We start from the raw sequence: 15,479 nt of genomic DNA on the forward strand, positions 1-15,479 counted from the left end.
AATTGTCTCCGCCGGCGGTGGTACTCCAATCGACCCCATTTTTACATTACCGATTCTCCTCCTTCTCCTCTTTCCAAATCTCCAAATCCCCACTCTTGAATCCCAGCCCAACCTCTCGAATCTTGCATCAAAGAGAGTGGCTGAAACCCTAACTCATCCAATTAACCCCAAGTTTACACCCTAAAACCCCCGTCCCTTTCTCGTTCAGATTATCTAAACCACTGCCTTCGAATCACCCTAGAGCTCCTTGAATCTTAAATCTAAGTCAATCCCTAAAAATCCCAAAAACCTCGAATTCGGGATTCCAGTAAGGATTTATGTCTAGTTCGACTTTATTCAAAAGAACACATGATTAATGTCAAACTTGGCCGGAAAATTTGAAGGTTCGAAGGTTCCCGCATTTCTTACGGTCCAGGCCATGGTTAGGTATTTTGTTCTTTACCTTTTGAGTTTTAATTTTTGCATGCATTTCCCTTCTCTTCTTCCTCTGTTTCTTTTGTTTGTGTTTCGATTTTTCTTCTGTTCTTCCGTTCTTGCAATCATTTCTGCATGCATTTCTTTTTAGGTTAATTAGTATCTTTAATTTTATTTGATTCGCCTGTTTGTTTTGGGCCTTTAAAACCTTAATTCATAGAGCCTAATGACTCCGGTTGGCTTCTTTCTTTTCCTTCTTCATCGAACCTTCTGTGAAGTTCCGAGTCGAATTTGGGCCCAAGAGAAAAGGATTAGCCCAAAATTTGTAGACTCAGGCCAACATGGACTTGGGTCGATTGGACCCGTATTTGTTTGGTTTTCTAAAGTAAAAAACATGGGTGTAGAGGGTAGTTTAGGGATTCTATGCTAGAGAATATTGTTGTAACTGAATAGGGAAGCTTCTAGGAAGCTGGGGTGGGGGGCTATCTTGAATTCTGCAAATTTAACTAAGGGCACCTAAGCTAAAACAAAAATTAGCAAAGGGGCAAAGTGCAAGCTGAGGTTGCCCTACTTTCTTGCCTATAAAGGCATCATTTCTTGCCTTTCAAGGCAGAAAAAAAAGAACTAAGAGGCGGAAGAGAGATTCAGAGATAAAAAAATCCAGAAAAATACAAAAGGGCAAAAATTTTACTATTCCATTGAACTTCAATGATTTCTTAATTTCTGAAAAATTCCTATTCTGATATTCAAAATGGATTGATGTTTGGTTGTCAAAAGTTTTGATTAAAGCTGGTTGGGGGTTATTCTTCCATTGGGTTTCTGGGTTAATTTCAACACTGGGTCATGTGAATCTGAGGCTATTTTTCTGCTACTGCTGTTGCTGAGCTACTGACACTCACTTTTTCTTTGTTTCTTCTCTTTTCCAAGGTACATTTTGATTCTTATAGGTGTCATTTGATGTGTAACTTGAAGTATGAGTTGGGAATGAGATGGATATGATGTTGTTGATGGATTTTACCTCTTCTTCTTTCGGTTTTATAATCACCATGTAGCTTTGAATGTTCTGATTAGTGTATTTGTCAAGAATGGTTTATAATTGAGAATTAGACCATGTTAGTTCTTTCCTACTATTTCCGTAACTAGTGCTGGAATTCCCTCTATGTGTTCATCTGTTTCTTCTTTGATCCAGCCTGTATTAGTGCGATAAGTTAGGCTACGTTTGTCAAATGACTTTTAGCTGAGTCCTGTATGTGGAATGTGGGCATCAACATGATATTCTCTAGTTGCTTTATAAGTTAGTTTTCAATTTAGGTTCATTTGGAATAAAAATTTAAAGTATGAAGAATGAGTTGAAAAGAAATATTTGCTAATGCGTGTCTGTTGAGTTTTGGTCGAACCAGCCTAATCTGTGAGTAAGTAATCGTGTGATAATTTCTGAAAATGTTCAATCAAATGATTGCCCTAATTTATTGCATTGAGTACTCCCAGTAGTTTATGATTTGCAAAATGTGAAATCCCCTTTTTCTTTGTTTGCACTCTCATTTCTATGCACATCTCAGCTTTGCCTGCTTCATTGGTTTATACTTTCCTCCTCGTTGTATTCGGTTAATTGGCAATCTTATCTTGTGGACCACATTCTGAACCCTGTCGATTTTTGTTGTTACATGGGTTCGATTCGTGACCCATGTGACACTTGGCTTGAGCGTGTTTCATGGGAGCTAGGCTAGCAGATTGGGCTTAAATGAAATTCGGATCCCGGCACCTGGTGCACGGTGATCTCATTGAACCATTGGGCCTTTCTCTAAGCCCAGCTAAATTTTGGGCCTGATATATCCTAGACCTCATTTGGTCGCAATTTCAGATTCCGTTAATTTCCGCTATGATCTCATTGTTTTTAGTCATGGCCCTTCCGATCATAGTTAGAATTTAGTCTTAGATAAATGGAGGTGTGCCATATTAGACAACACAAATAGTGTATGACCCTCCGAATTTAGTTTGAATAACCCTTTAAAATTAGAATTGAGGCGCGCCATGCCAAACAAAAATGACAATTGCATGGCCCTCGCTTAGTTAATTTTGATTTAATCTTCGGGACTCGAGGCATGCCGTTTAGCAAATTTTTCATGGTCCTCGCAAAGTTAAAAACGCGTAGTCGCTTTAGGCGTGTTATTTTAATAATTTATCTTCCTAAATTCGGGTGCACATTTATATGACCCAAATCCAAACCTCAATGATGTTAAGATATGTCGAAAACCACGGACGCATTTATGTGACGTCGTTCGAGACGTGTTTTAATAACGTTGCAATTTTCTTTAAAAAATAAATAAAAGCGGTTTAAAGTTAAAATTGCACATAGGTTAAAACATGTATTAAAATCAAGTAAATAGGCCAATTATAACAGTTGAGCGACCGTGCTAGAACCACGGAACTCGGGAGTGCCTAACACCTTCTCTCAGGTTAACAAAATTCCTTACCCGAATTTCTGATTCGTAGACTGTTAAACAGAGTCAATCTTTTCATCGATTCGGGATTTGACCCAGTGACTTGGGACACCATAATTATCCCAGGTGGCGACTCTGAATCTTTAAATAAATAAATCCCGTTTCGGTTGTCCTTTAATTGGAAAAACTCCTTTATACACCCTTCCCGGGGGTGATGTGAAAAAGGAGGTGTGACAGACACCATCCGGTGGAGTCGTGCATTCAGAATCTCCACAAATGCAAATAAAAGGAAATATAGCATAAATCAAAGACAAATTGGAGGAACATCTTTGTATTCATAAGCATATTTTACAAAAACCCACGAAGGGTCCTTACATATGATTACAAAAGCTCACGAGGGGTCCTTACACAGAAACAAAGAAGCAAAAAAAATACATTTAGTAAAAGCCAAGAGCCTAATATGTTCTCGGGCGTACATCCTCGGTGGCAGTATCTTCGAGCGCCATCTCCTCGGGGGTCTCATCTCGATCTTCCAAAATGGTATCTCCAAGGGAGAAGATGAAGAAGAGGAAAGTGAGAAGATGGAGAAGAGGAAAGTGAAGAAGCAGAAAAAGATGAAGAAAAAGCCATTGCCCGCCAAAGAGCAAAAGCTTTTACCAGGCCAAGAAGATCGCGGCCCGGTAGAAGACTTGGCGAGCGTCGGCCTTACCTACATGGCTACTTTGAGTCCACTTCTTGGGACATTGTGTCGTGCAAGTTACCGGCCGGAAGTGCCACTTCACCCCACGAAGAGCAAAAGGGATGAAGTGCTACACCAGGCCGGAGTAGGGAGGTGAGCAGCGGTGTATAGTCTGAACACCCCCTTGAGCAGCGGTGTAGAGTCCAAATATCTTCCCGAGTCAGAAGAAATCGGTGCCCTACCTCATTACCTCGAGCCAGCGACGACAACAACAACAACAACAATAACAACAACAACAACAACAACAACAACAACAATGACATCTCGATGTAATCTCGCTCGGCAAGGGAAAGCCCAGGAAAAAGGCCATGGCATGGCTGAAGAGAACGCCGCCATGTAACCTTAAGGCCGCGGGCCTCAAACATAAGGGATAACGACAGATGAGGATGAGGAGAAGAAAGGGGTGGAAGGATATTGGAAGAACTTGAATGAGAAGTTGGTTCCAGGAGGCTTCCATTTATAGAGAAAGGGTAGCGTAACTGACATGCACAATCAATGCTCTTTGAAAAACTTAACCGACAACGCTATCAATGTCTTTGAAAGACATATCGACAGACGCAATCAGTACTTTTTCAGAACTGGACCGACGACGATATTATCGCTTTGAAGAATAAGAGTCGACAGTGCATTGAATAATTCTAGAGAAATGGATCGACGGGACTCCTCAGTTGTCACAAAGGCTCGCGCCACAAGTATGACATCATCACGGGAAACCCGAAGAGATGGGTATAAAAGTCGTTTCTTATCATTCCACTCTAAGAAACGCGGGGACTATCTGTATACGGTAAAATCAGAGGGTCCAATTTTCTGTCGTTATGACACCTCGTAAACACGTCTCGAAGGCTCGAGACCAAGGTCGAGTTTCATCCCTCGAGGGCCGTCGACGCTCGACTTCGGAGCAGTAGAGACCGACTGTTACGGAGAGAAAGTGGGGAGTTCCCAAGGCGCATAAATAGGGCTGACAAAGTCTAGTGGACTAGTCCCAAAAATGAATCAAGGCATTAACTAGCCGTACCATCTCCATATCTTTGTAATTAATGCTTTTTGTACTATGTTGGGATTCTCCTCATATATAAAGGGGATCCTTGCCACTTAGCAAACATCTGTTGCTCAATACTAAATACTAAAGAACATTCTCTCTGCTCTCTAACACATTTTCTCGACCTTTTTACTTGCATTTATTGTTCATATTCATTGTGTGCTATTTATTGTTCTTCATTTATTGCTTATTATTGGCCATAAAGAGCCGTCATTGATTTATTTATAACTATTAGTCTCCATCGACTACCCTCGGCGGGGCATTAGACTCGACCCCGAGGCACCGAATAAGCAAGCTTGAGGCCCCGATCGACAGCCATTCGGTTTGGTTAACATATTGTTTTGAGCTCATATCTTGATTCCAAGTACCTCACTTAACATCTGTTGCCCTAACAACTAGCATAAAAATAGATCACGTATTTTTAGAATCACAAAATCAAATTTAATTGTTATCACCATTTTTACGATAAACAAAAGTAGCTAGTGATTGAGTGATAGATTGATGAACCCTTTATAGAGTCTTATCTTAACCTTCAATTTTCTCGTGTTGAAGGAGAAAAATATTTTTATCTCATACCAACAAATCTTTTTCAAAATTATTTTTTGAAAAATTTTCAGAAAAATTCGCAATCGCTATCAATGAGTGTGCACTGGGTACCTGGAAGGTAGTCAGTTGTAAGGTCTTTTTCATATTATAGATATATGCAAAAGAATATAATGCTAAATACTACTCTCTCCGTCCATTTATCTTGGACAATACGAGGTACGAGGGTCAAAATATCTAATTAATTTGAATTCAAAAATCTTCAATTTCTTAAAGTAAAATTACATATTTAAATTAACAATTTATAATTTAAAGGCATTTAAAAAAATAATCAATATTAGGATTTTCTTATGTTCTCAGGATCGAATGTCCTGTTAACCCATATTTGGTGCCATGGGCCTCTTGAGCTAGTAGATAGCCTACATTTGTTGCATTTCTGGGTTACTGCCAAACATTTTGGGCCTGAACTACTCACTGATGATATTTTTCTGAAGAATCGCTTTTCGCTAATTGTCTTTAAAAAGTAGTCATTGGAATTTGAAACTTTAGGATAATATTCTAAAGTTCAATTGTAAAATTTGAAACTCGAAAACAATCTATTTTACAATTATAGGAATTGAAGAGTGTCTATTTGTTTATTTTACCCCCATTTTCTACATCAACTCTTAAACAGTTTGATTATTTTTCTTAAGTTTAGATTTACTTGTGTTTGGAACTTAATTTTTTTTATGTAGTTTCATTTTGAATTTTATTGACAATCTTGAGCCATTCAAGGCACCAACGTGAAGGTAAATGATTTTTGTTACTATTTGTTAAACAAATAAAATTCGCGTAATGAGAATATTGTACGAGTCAGAGCATTTGAATTTTTAAGTTTGCGCAGAAATAGTTATTTTTTTAGCTAACAAAAATTATTTCATACGAATCAATTGACTTTAAGTATTGATTGTGGTTCAAAATTTACATGAACATCAAAAGAAGTAGGGATATTTAGCTAGCGTTTGAACATAAATTGAGTTGAAACTTGAAAAAATAATTTTTGAAGTAGTTTTGAAAAATAATTTTTGGAAGTTGAAATTATGTTTGGACATGCATTTTATTTGAAAAAAATTTGAAGTTTTGTAAGTAGGAATTTGATTTTCACCCAAAATCTACCATAAACTAGATTTTGAAAACTTGAAAAATATTTTCAGAAATTTTTAAAAAACCGATCACTAATCTATGGACAAACAATATTTTTAAAAAAAAATTGAAAAGAACTTGCCAAAATATATGGCCAAACGGGGGCTTAGTTATACTACTACAAAACATTTTAGTTTTTAGCCAATTAAAAACATTCAGAAAATTTAAAACTATTTAGAATTCTAAGTTGCAATACTGTGATGACAAAAATTAAATTAAGACACTAGGAGAAAATTTATATGATTTAAGAAAAATTAAAAATACGAATATAGCTGCTTTGCTTCGGCTTTGAACACTGAATCAGCAATGGCGGCACTACAATACTTGGAATCGCGACGCAATGACCATCCAGAGCTTTCTGATTGGTACAACACGCTTGCAGATCTGTACCAGCGCAAGCTCTGGCATCAGCTGTCTCTCAAGCTCGAACAGTTCGTCGCTCTCGCCGTTTTTCTGGTACTTTTATCCATTTTCTCCCCCTATTTTTATTCTTGTTCTCTTGTCTTTAAGTCTTTTCTCTTTGTGGTTTAAGATTCCGATAAGTTAGGGTTTTACGTGATTGATGCTCTAGTTAGGCTCCTTGTTTCGTGGCTGAATTTTCGAAAGAGCTGAAAATAAGGGAATTTTGAGTTTGGGATTTGCAATTTTGGTTTTTGTGTTGAGAACTGAGGCTATAAGTATTCTAGGATTTCAAAGGTATTGAAAAGGCGACATCTTGGCAGAGGCGAATCCATGACTTGAAGTTTAAGGGATCCTACAGCAACCTCAAGTTAATACTGAATTTCTAGTTTTTAAAAGGAATTTAAGGTGGCATCTTGGGGCTAAGATAAGTGAAGTGAATTGAAGAACAGAGGAGCTTAAGTTGGAGAAAGGGTGGAGGCATTATCAACTAAGTCTGTTATAAGTGGTCGTTCTCTTGCTACTCGAAGCTTGGCAGCGATAAAACACAGTTCTACCCCTAACTGGATTGCGCCTTTGAGGTTTTGAAAGGCATGAAAATTCGAATCTAGGTCTGAAAGAGCTGGATCATCACCCTTAGTTACGGCGAATAGTATGTTAGGCACCTGATATCCCAGGCTCTGAAGATTTGTAACTTTGATTGTATGCTTTTGGTATTGGCTTGTTGAACTCGAAAGATAAGGGCTTTTGAATTAGCTTTTTGTAAGTAACAATGAGAATTGCTTTGGAATTATGATTCCCATGGTGTACATCAATTTATGTGTAGCTGGAGTTTTTTTCCCGAGAATGGTTAATATGTGTAGTTGGAGATATGTGTCCGCATTTCTATGATACTGAAATTTCTAATCAACAATTGACTGTCATATACTTACTAGGAAAAAGCCTTAGTTGATTTTATTTATGTTTATATGTGGATGTGAGATCCAATTCCTTAAACCTCTTTGTGGATCATTAAACCTCTTTATATCTAAAATTTGCATATTGAGCAAGATGGAAATGATAAACCCCATTTGACAAGGAGGAGATCCACCTCCATTGCTAAGTGGGATATAATGATTTGATTTCCAGCCATGGTTGAGATTGGAAGTTCTTAGATAAGAAGTGAATTTGACTTGTGCTCCTGTTTACAGCACACATTTAGTGCTAGTAAAAGGGAAAAAGCTACCTTATCTTTTTCGTCTATACTTTTTTCTTGAGGTTGAGTATTGCCTAATACAAAGATATTAAAGATTATTGTCTGTTTGCGGAAATTTTTTTCATGGAAAAGGGTTAGCAAGAATTATCTTTTCTTATGGGTAGGGTTTAGTTAGAAATATCTGGTTCTTATTTGTGGTTAATTCTGTATTTGGATAGTTGATTAGTTCCGTATAGCATGGATAACCATAGTTAAGATACTCATATTTTGTTTCCATACATATTCACTGGATAGTTGCAGTCTTGCAGATAAGATACTAATATGTTGCCTATGCTTACTGGAATGCTACTGGATCTGCCATAAAGGACCCTCTTTTTGAAGTTTATTGACAAAAGATAATTATACAGTTCATCAGAGTTTAAATCATCTGAATTAGAATATCCAAACAATTTTATTTATGCAAATCTTATTAGTTTCACTTGTCCTTTGCGCACGAGTTATGGAAGTTTGGAGCTCTAAAATTATGTAGCATTGAGTTCTCCGAGTATAGCTCACACTCAGTGCTGTTGATGATTTTGAAGATTGCTTCATGGCAATACGTGTCCATAAGCATAATAAATGTGGTGTTATTATTCTGCTTCTCATTATCTAACTGCACCTTGTTAAATTTGCATATGCTTGATTCTCAGTCACCATAGTTACAGTAGTTGTCTTTACTGTTTTGTATACAGTTCTGATGCCCTTCTTTTTGTTTCCTTACTTTATTCTTAGGCTGGTGACACGCTGATACAGCTGTATCACAATTTCATCACTGATTTTGAGACAAAGATCAATCTTCTGAAGCTTGCACATTTTGCTGTAACTGTTTCTCGGCAATACCCAGAGAAAGAAGCTGCAATAGGTTACCTGGAAGGAGTTGTTGAGAAACTTCTAAATACTAAAGAGATGCGTATATAAGAGCCGATACTGTATATTAAGTTGCAGATAGCCCTATTTAAGCTGGAACAAGGGGATCAAAAAGAGTGCAACAAGCTTTTAGAACAGGGGAAGACTACACTTGACTGCATGACTGATATAGACCCCTCTGTTTATGCCAGCTTATATTGGGTTTCATCTCAGTATCATAAAGCTCGGTAAGAGTTTGCATAGTTTTATAAAAGTGCTCTCCTCTATCTTGCATACACTTCAGTGGACTCTCTTTCGGAGTCATTCAAGCTGGTATGTTGCCATTTCATGTCTTGGTACTCTTTGTATCACATCCATGAAGTCCAAACATTGAATAAGTCTAAATTGTGTTGTACTATTGGCATCATGGAGAAGGCTGATAAGAGATGTTGCTAGTAAATGCACCAAAGGGCATGACCTAGTGGTCAATGAAGTGGGTAGAGAACCATGAGGTCTCAAGTTCAAATCCCAGCGGAGAAAACAAAAAACACTAGGTGATTTCTTTTCATTTGCCTAAGCTTTTGCGGGGAGAGTTACCCGGGACCTGTGCCGGTGGGAGGTGGCAGGTACCCGAGGAATAATCGATATGCGCGCAAGCTGGCTCAGACACCACCGTCATAAAAGAAAATGTTGGTAGTAAATGTCCATGATATAAAACCTACTTGTTACAGTACTCATTTAATATCTTTATGCTCCTTGCATCTTATACTACTTGGTATCCAAGAGAATTGAATCTTTGGCATAACCTCTATATAAGCTGTTGAGCATCTGGAAAACCATACCAGGCAGCATTTGGTGGGTCATCTCGAAAGAAAGGAATCTTAGATGTTTTGAAGGCAAAACACGAGCAAGCTGAAATTCAATGTCTTATCTCTCTTAGCTTTTCAATGCAACACGCAAAATGTATATGATGCAGATAGTTTCTTAGATTTTCTCAGTTATCTCTCAGATCAGAGCAGGTAGGAACCGAGTTTTTGGAAGGTTCTGCGATACGGAATAACTACTGCACAATCTTTTTGCTGCTATTGTTTTATAACATGCGTGCTTATCGAAAAAATTAAGTAGTTGCGCATTTTACAAAAATTTGTGTGCATTTTGTTGTGATAAATTATTTACAACAACAACTACCCAGTAAAATCCCACAAAGTGGAGATTATTTAACGTAGGAGAGATTAGTTTGAAATTTGAATAGAGCAAAATGGATTCGGGGGATTTATTTAACTGACCCCAACTAGTTTGTATTTGAGGCATAGTTGATTGAAAAATCGAATGTGCACATATTGATGTGTGCCACAGAGATTACATACCCATTGTTGGACAAAGCTAATGGTCCTATACACTGAATTGGATCACATATTTCTTATTATAGGGGAAACACTTCATAGTTTGAGGGAAATTGTTGAAGGTCCTTGTTTTGAATTTATGATAAGTAATTGCGATGGATCTTAAGTTTCTAAAATATTGTCAGTCATTCCCATAGTGCTTTACTTGAATCTTTTCTATAATTTGACTCTAATATTTGCAACACACTTTAATCTGTCACTTGGGCAGTTGCTAAGAATTAAAATGCTGAGGAAGAACATAGAGTGTTGTTTAGGGCTTTTTAGGCCTTCTTTGTGCAAAGCTTTTGGTAGAATGTTGGTTGTATATGTGACTGGAAACTCTTTCTGTTACTTAAGTTATAGAAAATGCATCTGAAAATTGTTTAGTGTCCATATATTTGATTTTCTATTCTACATAATTGTTTCTTCTATCTTGTTTAGGATTTGGCATTTGATTTGTCTTTATCAGCATTACTGGGAGACAACGTATACAACTTTGGAGAACTACTTGCTCACCCAATTGTAAGTTCTTCTATTTTGTTTTATAGGGATAAATCAAAATCTTCTTTTGATAAGGTAGGGATAAATCAAAATCTACTGTTCAATCTCACAGTAGCTGGTGTCATACATAGAAGTTTTACATAAATTCCATGAAACACATCCAACTATTTAAAATGATTTTCTCCTGATTTTGTTACAGATAAAGAGTTTGATAGGGTCTAAGGTTGAATGGCTATATTATATCCTTGAAGCATTCAACACTGGTGATTTAGTTCGGTATCAAGAATTGTGCCGCATCCATCAAGCTGCTTTAAGTGCTCAACCAGCACTAGTGCAGAATGAGAAAAAGCTTCTGGAGAAGATCAACATTCTCTGCTTGATGGAGATCATCTTCAGGTATTATGGTAATTTTGCAGAGGGTGATACTTCCATTGTTTATTTCTGTTGAACTGAACTTCTGGAGAATGCATTTGCATGCAGTCACCCGGCAGAGGATAGAACTATTCCCTTGAGTGCCATTGCAGAGCGCACTAAGCTTAGCGTGGAAGATGTAGAGTATCTCCTAATGAAGAGCCTCTCTGTAAGTGAATTCTTGTTTGTTTAATTAAAGATCTAACCTCTCCTCTGTATGCTAACCAACTTCCATGCACCAAGCCATGCATAAGAAAGAAATTCTCATCTTTGTGAGGTTATTGAATCGTGCTGGCATGTCCTATAGAAACATAGTGTTTTCTTTCACATTCTTTTATAATCTAAGTGAGCTGCAAGAGAACCTTTTTAATGAAGGAACTATAACAGCTATAATCGCCTTAATAGCTTCGCTTATCAAGTCATCAGAAGTACGTTAGCTCCTTTTGCGTTGAGAAGGATAACCTCTCAATTTTCATGTTTCGAGTAAATGATCACGTTACTGTTTTAACTCTTAAGCTGTGTTGCAACAGTCAAATTTTCTATTGTTCAGTTTATATATCCAAATAGTCACGTGGCAGTGATTCTCATTTATTACATTATGCCGTGACCATAAGCTCCTCCACAGGGCAGCAGTATGAAGGTTGTAACCAAGTGGTGCTTTTGCATGATGATCACATTTACCATATTATGATGTGTTTGTGTTTGTATTTTGAAGGGCATAGGGGTGATGGCCCTACCACTTACTCAGAGAAAGGAAAGAAGAAGCTTTTATACGTTTTCTTGTGCATTTTAGTTCCTGCCTTCTCATTCTGTCTCCCTCTATTTTATCTTTGCATAACTGAATTACAATTTCTCTCTTGTACAGACATTCTTCTGGATGCGTACTTTTTCTGATATTTTGCGAATTTCCTTTTTCTTCTTCTTTTTATATTGATGGTTACATGTCGGCCTTGAGGTTTATGAACAACTTTTTAAATTTGACGTTTTGTTACTGTAGGTGCATCTGATCGAGGGAATAATCGATCAAGTGGAAGAGACTGTTCACGTGTCTTGGGTTCAACCAAGAGTTTTGGGTATTCCTCAGATCAAGTCATTGAGGGATCGGCTGGACAATTGGGTGGATAAAGTACACACGGCTTTGTTATCTGTGGAAGCTGAGACTCCTGATTTAGTTGCATCGTAATCTTTAGTTACCCAATATGCATTTTCAAGTTTCTGTAACACCCCATCTCTTCTTCCTTTTTGTCTTGCTATCCCTATGAGAGAGTTGGTAATTCATCAGAGTACGAGGGAGACATTGTTTAGTTTCTCTGGTCTCCATTGTCTGTTCTGGGCTATGTTCCAAATCATCGGTCCCATTTATTTTTTCAGATGTAGGTTCTTTTTCTTGTACTTTATTGCTTCTAGTTTATAGCGACGACTTTTCCAGGGGACACGTGCAGCTAAATTGTAAAATGCCTTATTTTACAGCCTTAGATATTTTTTCTTCTTGGACCTTTTTCTATGCACTACACTTGAGAAGAATTTGATATCTGATAGATATGGATTATATATTACGCGGTGGTGTTGGATTCTATCTGTTTGTTGTGGATGCATTGTTCATTAGGGATATATGCACTTGTTTAATTTGCTTGAGTTTGAGCCTTTGAGGTCCCAAGTGGGATAGTTCTACAGCTAAGAGGAGGTTACAATGCAAACTGTTGTATCACGAATTCAAAATCCAGCTAGTGATGTTCACTGTTACTTGAATTTAATTTTTCTAAAACTTCGAGTTATATCAAAGATTTGGAGCTACTTTTTCGTTTCTATTTTTCTTTGGCGCATTGAGAAACTTTCGTTACAAATTGTTAGTAAATGATAATTTTTCAATTTCCGTTGCATGTACTAGCCCTCTCTGCCATACCAGTAGCTTTAGTATTATTCTCGTATTTTCTTACCAGTAGATTTCTGTTATTGGATGTTGTTTCTTTTGTTTCTTTTATCTTATTATCTTCTTGTTGATATTTGATAATGCTTCTCTTTGATAGCTTTTTCACTGCTGTGTTTCTTTTTAAAACTGTTATGATTGTGCTTTGCTTGAGACAACTTCTTAACCTTCACAAGATAAGAGTAAAGCTGTGTATACACTATCCTCCCCAGATCCCATTTGTGTGATTACACTGGTTTGTTGTTCTTTGTTGTTAGCCTTATAGATCGCCGAACGCTCAAACTACAAAAAAACGAACAAAGGTGGTTTAATAAAAACTGCAAGAGTAATTGGATTTATCAGCTTTGTTATGGTTTTACTTTTTAACAGATTAATTTATTTGGTTTGGTTCGAATAAATGCTTAATCGAATTGAGGAGACTGTTAATTAATGTACAATCATAATCTATATCTATATCTATATATTATATAACTATATTAAAAGCACGAAGGCCTTTAGCGAAATGTCGTTCGCTTTTTTTACCCTTTTAAAATAGAGTTCACACTGGACAAAATAGTCATTTAATTATTGTTCTATATTTAGGAATTGCCATTTAATTAATTTCCTACTATTTAGGAGCAATCATTTAATTATTAATCTAATACTTAAAACTTTTATTTTTCAGTTAAACACTTTTAACTTCAACTAAAACTTGGAAAGTTTTTGTTATTCAACTCAAACTAAAAATTTCGTCTTTCAACTAACTTAGGAAAGTTTTATTCACTTTCAAAGGAAAATATCATAGGAATTTTTTAAACTGACAGATTAATTCTTCAAAAAATATTAGGTAAAAACGTGCAATTTGATTTTCTTTTTGGTTTAGGAGTCTTTATTTTCCAATAAATCATTAAATTATACATAATTTTATTTTATATAAATCCTTTCATGTTTCAAATTATATACCAAAAATTTCTATAAAAGAGCTACAATTCTACATTTTCATCATCAAAACTTTACCTTGTTCGAGCAACAACTATAAATTAAGGACTTTCAGGTTCTTCTTTGAGCAGTCTTTTATAGCAGTTGAATTTTACCTTCACGCATTTATATTAGTAGTTGAATTTTGTATTTACATATTTATATTAATAATCAAATTTTGCATTCACGTATTCAACAAGTACATTTTTATTTTGGTATTCTTAATTGTGAACCTTGAATGAACATGAGCCTGTTTGGCCCAAATCTCAATTTTTTTAGTTGTTTTATAATTTTTAGAATAATACTTATATATTAAAGAAATAGAATAATTCACATGTTGCTTGCGAGAAAAAAAGTTCTTTTGTCAGTTAGATGATCCTTCGTATGTTTTCTAGTATGAACTTAAGAATATATATTTCTCAAAAAGATTTAAAAAAAAAAACTCTGAAATCTTCGAGAGTTTATTGTAAGCATAAACACTAATTCATACCAGGATCTTGAACATAATAATCTTATATAAAATTGTTACATAAAACATACCAAAAGCGAAAGTCATTATCGTGAAGCGGAAATATTAATCGGTAAAGTGGTTTCTCGCCCCTTGCCCTAACTTTACGTTACCGCCGTCTTTAGTGATGGAAGAAAGAAATAAAATACGGTAACCCTAATATGTGAGGAGATGACCAATTTATAGAGGTTCTCACTTAATCTGGTACGTCCATCAAGTAACCGATCAGACGAATGAGATTTAATTATTAATTAAATATTAATTATGGGCCTTAAACCTATTGGGCCACATATGCGTAAGAAAAAATAATTTACATTCTCCCACTTGACCCAATAATCACATAATATTAATATTTAATAATATAACCATTAGTTGCGAATAAATAAATCTCTTCTATAACGTCTATCATAAATACCATAATACGATAAACTACTAAATGTGAGTTAAGACGATTATATATAATTTATCTACATACTCTCTTCCATATACTACAACATTAGTAACTTATCGTACCAGGTCCATAAGTTATAAAATATTATGATCCACAATAATATCTCATTGAGACTTATCATGTAATATCTCAAAACAATAATGTGTACACCATTATGAGAAACAGGAAATTACTAATGTATATCAGAAACGCATAAATGAGCTCAGAGTGTCAAAACATCATAAATACATCAATCATAAATACATCGAAGACCCATTCTATGTACATATTCTTTAAATATTTTGGTTGTAAACCTTTCGTTAACTAATCTGTAGTCATGAGATCTGTTCTAATATGCTCAAGTGACACTCTTTGTTTCTGAACTTCCTCCTTGACGGTAAAATACTTTAATTCCATATGTTTGGCACCTTTGGAGTACTTATCGTTCTTGGAGAAGAATACTGCTGCAGTATTATCACACTAAATTTTCAGCGGCTTGGTAATGATGTCGACAACCCCAAGTCTT

General features: G+C 36.0%; 1 pseudogene; it reads left to right on the plus strand.

Moving 5' to 3' along the window:
• The first annotated feature begins 6,555 nt into the window (after positions 1-6,555).
• On the plus strand, positions 6,556-12,684 carry LOC107759294 (26S proteasome non-ATPase regulatory subunit 13 homolog B-like; annotated as a pseudogene).
• Positions 12,685-15,479: the final 2,795 nt, after the last annotated feature.

This window comes from Nicotiana tabacum, chromosome 7, assembly GCF_000715075.1.
Source record: "Nicotiana tabacum cultivar K326 chromosome 7, ASM71507v2, whole genome shotgun sequence".
NCBI lineage: Eukaryota > Viridiplantae > Streptophyta > Magnoliopsida > Solanales > Solanaceae > Nicotiana > Nicotiana tabacum.